The following is an 8,711-nucleotide window of genomic DNA, read 5'->3' on the forward strand; positions in this document are numbered from 1 at the left end:
TTTATTTATTTATTTATGGCAGGGTCTCACTGTCACCCAGTCTGGAGTACAGTGGTGTGATCACAGCTCACTGCAGTCTCAAACTCCTGGGCTCAAGCAATCCTCCCACCTCAGCTTCCCAAGTAGCTGGGACTATAGGCATGTACCACCACACCTGGCTATGTTTGTTGTTGTTGTTGAGGCAGGGTCTCACTATGTTGCCCAAGCTGGTCTCAAACTCCTGGGCTCAGGCAATCCTCCCACCTCAGCCTCAGAAAGTGCTGGGATCACAGGCGTGAACCACTCACTCACATGCCCAGCTCACCTGCTTTATTTTTTACCTTATACCTATCACAAGCTGACATTCATTCTTACGCAATTACTTATATATAGCCTGTATGCGTCTCCAAATCTAAAATGTAAGCTTCCCAACCTCAGGGATATTGCACTGTTGTTTGTGATATTTCTCTCACCCGAGGCACTGCATACCACATAGTATTTGTGGAATGAATGAATGAATGAATGAACGAATGAATGCACATATCATATTGAGAGGCAGGCAGCATTGCTTCCATGCCCATGTTGTGTATACACTTCAGGTAAGCTAATGGCAGTGAAGCTGATGTCACTTCTCAAGTATCTTGAAAGTATTAGAGAGAAAGTGTTTCAAAAGAGCAAAGAAGTGACTCTAGTCCAAATGAAGTCACAGCCATTCATGTGACAATTGCCTTCTATTTCTTTGAGAGCCGCTGTACTGCTGCCTCATGGAAATCTTTAACTTTTCTACCGTTACTTAATGTTTTTACACATTGAAGTATGATTTCCCCAACCATAAGTTACTCCCTGTAGATAGAAAATTCTCCCTTATGACCCAGAAGAGCACACTACATCAGAGAGAGAAGACTCACTCCGTCAATATGGGATGATTAGTTGGTTGTCAACACCACAAGACTCTCCTCATCCGATAGATGTAGACGTACCAGAGTTTCAAACTTTCAGAGGAAGAGCCAGAAATGTTCATCAAAAATACACCTGTGCTGTTTAGTTAAAACTCTCTGCAATGGATGCATCGCTGGTGCTCTGCTCAGTTCCTCTTTACCTGCTTCTGCACTCATGCTGTGATGGGAACTGTGAGTACTGATGGATGCCCCCTTCTCCTGAGAATTGCTCTCGGCCAATGCTAGCACAGGAAGCTCTACCTCTTTCCCTTCCCACCAAACCCTGGGCCAAGGACTAATCGGCCCAGGGGTTAAAGGGCAACCCCATGCCTTGGGATGGTATTAACCGTGTGGTGCAATTTGTGCTCCAGAGCTTCCTCATGGGTGAGACAGAAGCACATGTCCTGTTGTGTCCACAACTACACTCAGCCTTTTTTGCTCATTCAATCCTCATTTTGGGCTATGTCTTCAGAAACTAAACCGAAGGCGCTATCCAAAGATTACTTGTGTATTTCTTACAGAAGCCCCCACTCCACCCCCACACACATACATTCCTTAAATAGGTTCCTATGACCTACCAGTTGAAGCCCAGGCTTCTTATCTGGACATTAGGTCTTCGCATGGTCAGTCGGGTCTCTGTCTTTCAAGATTTATTTTTCACTATCATACACCATATTAACCTACTCAGGGCTGCCTGTTTTACATTCTCTCCCAGCCCTGCACATTCCTTGGAAAGGCCTCCCCTGCCTCGCCTGAATGATGAACACCCTATTCCTTATTCAAGACTCTAACATCACTTCCCCTGTGAAGGTTCCTCAGATTCCTCTAGGCTCAGTAGGTGCCACTCCTCAGTCCCCTATAGCATACGGTGTCAATGACAACAGTGATATGCTTGTCTGATTCCTCCACTTAACTATGAATTTTTTGTTGCTGTTAATAAAAATGTTTATTTTGCATTTTATACAGAACAGCCTGAAGTCTGCATCATGACTTGATGGTTACCCAGGGGTTCACACATGTCCAACTGAACGCCATGGTTCTGGGATTGGGGATCCACACAAACACAGGCAGGAGTTTGGAGGGAAGAAGAGGGCACAGCAGGAGTGTATCTCAAGCCCACCTCAAAGGCAACAGAGCATTCCAAGTTGCTGAAACCCTGTGCAAATGGGGCCTTTAAAACAAACATTGTACTGTGAGCTCTTGGGGAAGGGGCAGGAAAAGAATGTTGATAAATAAGGGGGCATTTTCTTGAGGTGGCAGATGAGGAGGGAGGCTAACTATTTTTAATGCCCTCAGCCCCAGGACATGATAATCAGAGGAGATCATGTCCAATCTTGAATCAATTCCCTGTTCAAAAAAAAGGTGCTAATACCCCAGGGACCAGACTCTGAAAATACCATGAAAATACTCTGAAAATGCCATGCTGGTCATTCCTGAGTCCATGTTCTATGCCCTACAACATATTAGAAGGGCAAGGGAAGGTCAGAGGGTAGTGGCTTGTGTTCTGTGGAAGTAAAAAACCTTAGTTCATATTAAGCACTGATAAAACCCAATGACTGGGACCACAGATCTGTTGAGAGGTCGTTAGTAGGGACCAAGAGTGGGAGGTCTGGAACATCCTCAGCTTGAGATGCAGCAGGTGTGGAAAGTCTGGGAGGAGGTAACTGTTAAAGTAATGGGAAACAGAACACTCCCAAGCCTTAATTTTAATTGGATAGTTTTAAAAACCGAAGTAGAATCTAACATTGGGTGCCAGTCACCACAAATGCCATGCCTTTATGGTCACTTGGTATCATAAAAAATTTGCCAAAGCATGCGTGTCTGGCTAACGAAAAGGTCTTGCTAGGAGGTGTCTGTGTGCATGAGAGAGTGCCAAGGGCCTTGGTACCACTGACTATCCAACGTGATTCCTATGGAAACAGAAGGGGCAGAGTCTTGGTTAGCTGGCTTGCTGAGGTTTGGCAGAGAAGAAGCAAAAGCTCCAAAGTGACTGCAGATTCTCTGCAACTGGCTTTGACCCAGAGAAAGAAGAGCCAGATTCTCACTCTAGAGATAGAGAGGGACCAAACCCAAACCATAGCACACGCATTAGTTCTGGTCATCCTAAAGTTGATGGGCAACTAATACCAGGCAAGGGAAGGGAGCTGGTTAGGGAAGAACGGCTCATTTTTCATTTTTTAAAGTCTTAATTAATATTTTAACCTCAAACAGATTATCAGTGCCTCAGATACAATTTAATCTTAAGTCTTTAAAAGGCCCCCTGAAACAAAAATATACTTTTTTTTTAAGGCTTCCTCACTTTCTGATAGTCAGTTTCCCCCAGTCTCCAGTTTCACCCTGACTTAGAGCTGTGCCCTCTTCTTCCCTCCAAACTCCTGCCTGTGTTTGTGTGGATCCCCAATCCCAGAACCACGGCATTCAGTTGGACATGTGTGAACCCCTGGGTAACCATCAAGTCATGATGCAGACTTCAGGCTGTTCTGTATAAAATGCAAAGTCAGGTCATCAGACCACCTGTGCTCATGGACTTGGGTCTTTCTAGAGGGAAGCCTCAGGCTCAGCTCCAGATGAGCTGTGCCAGTACACCCAATGCCTGTGATGCCCCAAACAGGACCGCGTAGCAATGTATCTCCATCATGCTATAGTACTGGAGAGCACCCTACCGTTTGCATCTACATTGGGCCCAGGATTCTCGGCCTTACCCTACTGTCAGAGGATATTGGGCACAATCTTGTATAGCTGAGCAACCAACTTAAACAAAGGATCATTATGCGATGTTTCAGAGCAAACTCTTGCTGACAGGTACATTGTGGCTCAGTCTTCCTTAGTACTGCACAGCCATAACCTGGAACAACCCATCTCGAGTTGAATGTAGTCTCGTAACTTCTCATCTGACACATCTTTGCCAACTTCCTTCTGTAGTTGTGTTAGCCAGACAAGCACTTCCTGATTTGCCAGTCCATGTAGAGGACCTGCCAGCCTGTTTGTGGCTGCTGCAAAGGACAGGGAAGGGTCTGAAAGAGCACTGCCCACCAAATGGCTGGTATGAGCACTTATATTGCTGTGCTCATGGTCACTGTGGATGGTGAGCTACAGGTGCATGAGCTCAGTGAACTGAGCATCAGTATAGCCTAACATGTTGGTGAAACTGTGGGACTGGTCCAGCTCAGAGTCAGTGACCCCAATACCACTGCCCTCTCCACAGATATTTTGGTAGACCTTTTCTGCAATACAAGGTAGCTTTGTGATTAGATACGCATGGTCTTCATAAATCAACTCCCAGTACTTGGTTTGACCGGCACCCTCTGGATATGCTCAGGCAAAGTTGTTTAGGGCTGCCATGGCTGCACTGAGCTCAGACACGGGTGTGGATTGGTGGGAAAGTTGTCCAGCATGGTGACCACATGGGAAGGTACAGCTGCCCTCTTTGCCCACTCTCTTGAGAGCCAAGACACCTGTTCCTCTCTTGGGATCTGTCCAGTTACCAGCAGCCAAAATAAGCCCCTGGGTAGGGGTTCTTCCCCACCCTTAGCCTTGGGTAGCAGTTTTTGGTATTCAGGGATACCGAAGCCTCGGAAACAGATACCCTCATCAGGATCAAGAACTGATGTTTTATACACCAATCCCTTAATGCCTCTCATGCCGCCATACATTATGTCTGCAGTGATTTGGCCCGCCACCTTCTGGCCATGTTGCTGCCTGAAGGTCTTAATTCTGGCCTGCTCCTTAACTATCGGGTCAGCCAATATGTCTTTCAAACTCTTGGAGGAAGCACTGGCATGCCAGGCAGCAAGAACAAGACAAGATGCACTGTTGCTTCCCAAGAGCCTGGCAGCCACCCGGGTAAAACCGTGGTGAGTGAACTCCGCGATCCGGTGGAGAGGGAAGAAGGGGAGAGAGCTGCAGCAGGAACAGGAACCACCACCGCGGCACCAGAGGCCGCAATGGGGTGGACAAGGATGAAAGGAGGCAGCTGAGGGAACGCGTAGATGAACCCGCAGCAGGTGCCCAGCCAGGGGTTCTCAGCAAGGCCCTGCCCACTGCCACCTATGAACTTATTAAGAGTGACTTTCCAATAGTTCTTAGCAGCGTGTGGAGTAGAAGATGGAGCAACATATACCTTCAGAATGCAAAGAGCCAATGCATTTTTGGATTACAAATAAATCAATTTAAGACCTATTGCTTCTGACAATGATTTGCAAATTGAGAAAATTCTGGAAAAATAGACATCCAACAAGTTAATAGTGATTATACCTAATGACAGGGTTACTGGTGGGAATTTGTTAATTTGTATGTTCTTATTTGTTTCTTGTTTCTTATGTCAGCAAATTTTAAATAGAATATGCAAAATGATGATCCCAATAATAAAAAATATTGTGTTTATTCATAAGAGTTAAATAATGTTTACAGAAAGGAAAAGATGAGAATGTTTTTGGACAGATTAGAATTTAAACAAAAATGTTAAACACAGAATACAAAATATGTTTTTTCTCCTGTTGTCTAGCTTTTGTACAGTGAACACATGTTGCTTTTATAATAAGAAATATACATTTTAAGTTTCAAAATTACTCAGAAAGATTTTGTAAACAATCTAAAAGAAAATAAATGTGTTTGGAAAATCCATTTCCGAGTTTACAGTAGTGTTGAATAGCCCAGCCAAACAACACATGACCTGAATCAAACACAAGTTTACTGGACTCAGTCACTATTCCAGAAGGGTGACAACATTCTTTTGTGTTACTACATGTCATCAGTGCCTGTAAGAGACAAAGATCTTTGAATGGTGTTAAGGTTTTTCATTGGTTTTCTTGTATTCTTAACATTTTATGGTTAAGGTCCTTTGATGTGGGTTCATTCCATAATATTTGTGATGAATGAAGATACATGAACACGGAAGGAAAAACAGGAATGAATTGAGAAAAATCACCTCATTCCAGGTAGTCTGTCTCTCCGAAAAAAATCATCAAACTAAACCACATGATATGAAAATTCATTCCTGAATCCTCAGAACAAATAAACTTCTGGTTCTTTTTTCTTGGAGAGGAAAATAAGGAAGGTGATGACAATATTTAAGATGAGATATCATTTTAGCTTTACATATTCTATGTTGAGAAGTCTTTTCTTTAAATATTAATTTGTCCAAACAGCTTTCACCTTTTCCTCTCTATAAAATATTATTTAGGCCAGGCATGGTGGCTCACGCTTATAATCCCAGCACTTTGGGAGGGCGAGGCAGGTGGATCACTTCAGGTCAGGAGTTCGAGACCAGCCTGGCCAACATGGAGAAACCCCGTCTCTACTAAAAACATTTTTAAAAATTAGCTGGGCATGGTGGCACATGCCTGCAATCCCAGCTACTTGGGAGGCTGAGGCACGAAAATTGCTTGAACCCAGGGGGCGGAGGTTGCAGTAAGCCGAGATTGTGCCACAGCACTCCAGCCTGGGGGACAGAGCAAGACTCTGTCTCAAAAATAAATAAATAAATACATACATACATATCATTTAATTTTCAGTTCACTATTTAAGGGATACAATACTGTGTTTTCATTTTTGGGATCATAATTTTATATATTGTTATTCAAGTTCACTAATAATTTAGAGATTTTCTGCATGTTTACAGGGATAATATGATAGGAAGGGTGAGCTACATGTTTTGATTCCATAATTTTAAAAAATTTGTTTGGTAAGGCATAGTCAAATGAACCGTAATGACACCTTATTTCCGCAGTGCCTTTCATCTGAAGATCTCAAAACATCCAACATTTTGAACACATTATTAAACCATTCTGACTGTGACAAAAGTACTATATTTTAGAAATATTTAAATTTTTCCATTCTGTATCCTCCTTAGATTTGTTGATGCCTCTGGAATTTTCAAAGAAAATGTTCATATTTAATAGAGAGGAAATTTGGAAAATATTTTACAATGTAACTTAGTTTCTACAGTAGCACACAAAGTATATGGGGGGATATTCTTAGCTCAACCAGTATAACAACAACAACAGAAAAAGAATTAAAGCTACCTGTAATCCCAGCACTTTGGGAGGCCAAGGCAGGAGGATTGCTTGAGGCCAGGAGTTTGAGACCACCCTGGGACAACACAGCAAGATCTCGTCTCTACAAAATAAAATAAAATAAAATAAAAATTAACTGGGTGTGGTGGAACATGCCTGTAGTCCTAGCTACTCAAGAGGCTGAGGTGGGAGGACTGTTTGAGTCCAGGAGTCTGAGGTTACAGTGAACTGTGATCATCAGGTCATTGGATTTCAACCTGGGTAGCAGAGAGAGACCCTGACTCTAAAATAAAAATAAAAGTACCCATAGTATTTTGAATATCTATTATGCACCAGGCCCTATGCCAGGCATGCTACATTTGATATCATAAAACCTTGACTGGGCGCGGTGGCTCACACCTATAATCCCAGTACTTTGGGAGGCTGAGGTGGGTGGATCACGAGGTCAGAAGATCAAGACCATCCTGGCTAACACGGTGAAACCCCATCTAAACTAAAAATACAAAAAAGTAGCCGGGCGTGGTGGCGGGTGCCTGTAGTCCCAGCTACTTGGGAGGCTGAGGCGTGAACCTGGGAGAAGGAGCTTGCAGTGAGTCGAGATCGCGCCAGTACTCTCCAGCCTGGGCGACAGAGCGAGACTCAGTCGAAAAAAAAAAAAACTCACAGAATCCTTCTAGACAGATATAATTATTTTCATACACTTAAACTACTTAAGAGCTCTAAACTGAAAAACCTGGATTGGAATCCAGCTTTCTCTAGTTACATTTTCTTTTAACACCCTGATTGCTCCACAGTTAGATGAATGTGGAGGAGAGAGTGGAAGAGGGTTTTATTCAAATTTTTCTTTGCCTCTTTCATTTATTAATCATTCCAACTACTGGTAATTTTTTAAAAAGTTAGATTCAGAAGCAAGAATCAAGAATACTGATAGATTCTTCATGACAGTTTGTCTTTATTTATTTATTTTTTTATTGAGACAAGGCCTCACTCTGTCACTCAAGTTGGAGTGCAGTAGTGCAATCACAGCTCACTGCAGCCTCAACCTCCTGGACTCGAGTGATCCTACTGCCTAAGCCTCCCGAGGAGCTGAGACTACAGGTATGTACCACCACGCCTGGCTAATTTCTGTAGAGATGGGGTTTCACCATGTTGCCCAGGCTGGTCTTGAACTCTTGGGCTCAAGTGATCCACCTGCCCCAGCCTCCCAAAATGCTGGGATTACAGGCATGAGCCACCTGGCCTGGCCAACAGTTTATATCTTTTTTTTTTTTTTTTTTTGAGATGGAGTCTTGCTCTGTTGCCTAGGCTGGAGTGCAATGGCGCGATCTAGGCTCACTGCAACCTTCGCCTCCCGGGATCAAGCAATTCTCCTGCCTCAGCCGGAGAGTAGCTAGGATTACAGGCGCGTGTCACCACGCCCGGCTAATTTTTGTATTTTTAGTAGAGACGGGGTTTAGTAGAGACCATGTTGGTCAGGCTGGTCTCAAACTCCTGACCTCGTGATCCGCCCCCCTCGGCCTACCAAAGCACTGGGATTACAGGCGTGAGCCATCATGCCTGGCCCAGTTTTTATCTTCTATTGGCACAATATGAATGGTGAGATGACGTGAAGATGGTGGGTTTATTTAGGTGACTCACGGTCCTGATGTTATAGGTTACAGCAGCATTTCCCAAAGCACACCCCATATACCACTGCTAGTCCTCAACATAACTTTAGGTTAACATTTGAACATTTTACTAGCTATATAGTTTAACATTTTAACAGTTACTTTTTTTTTTT

General features: G+C 43.6%; 1 pseudogene; it reads right to left on the bottom strand.

Moving 5' to 3' along the window:
- Window positions 1–3,414: 3,414 nt before the first annotated feature.
- LOC129471199 (citrate synthase, mitochondrial-like) lies at window positions 3,415–6,680 on the bottom strand (annotated as a pseudogene).
- Window positions 6,681–8,711: the final 2,031 nt, after the last annotated feature.

Source organism: Symphalangus syndactylus, chromosome 21, assembly GCF_028878055.3.
Source record: "Symphalangus syndactylus isolate Jambi chromosome 21, NHGRI_mSymSyn1-v2.1_pri, whole genome shotgun sequence".
Taxonomy (NCBI): domain Eukaryota; kingdom Metazoa; phylum Chordata; class Mammalia; order Primates; family Hylobatidae; genus Symphalangus; species Symphalangus syndactylus.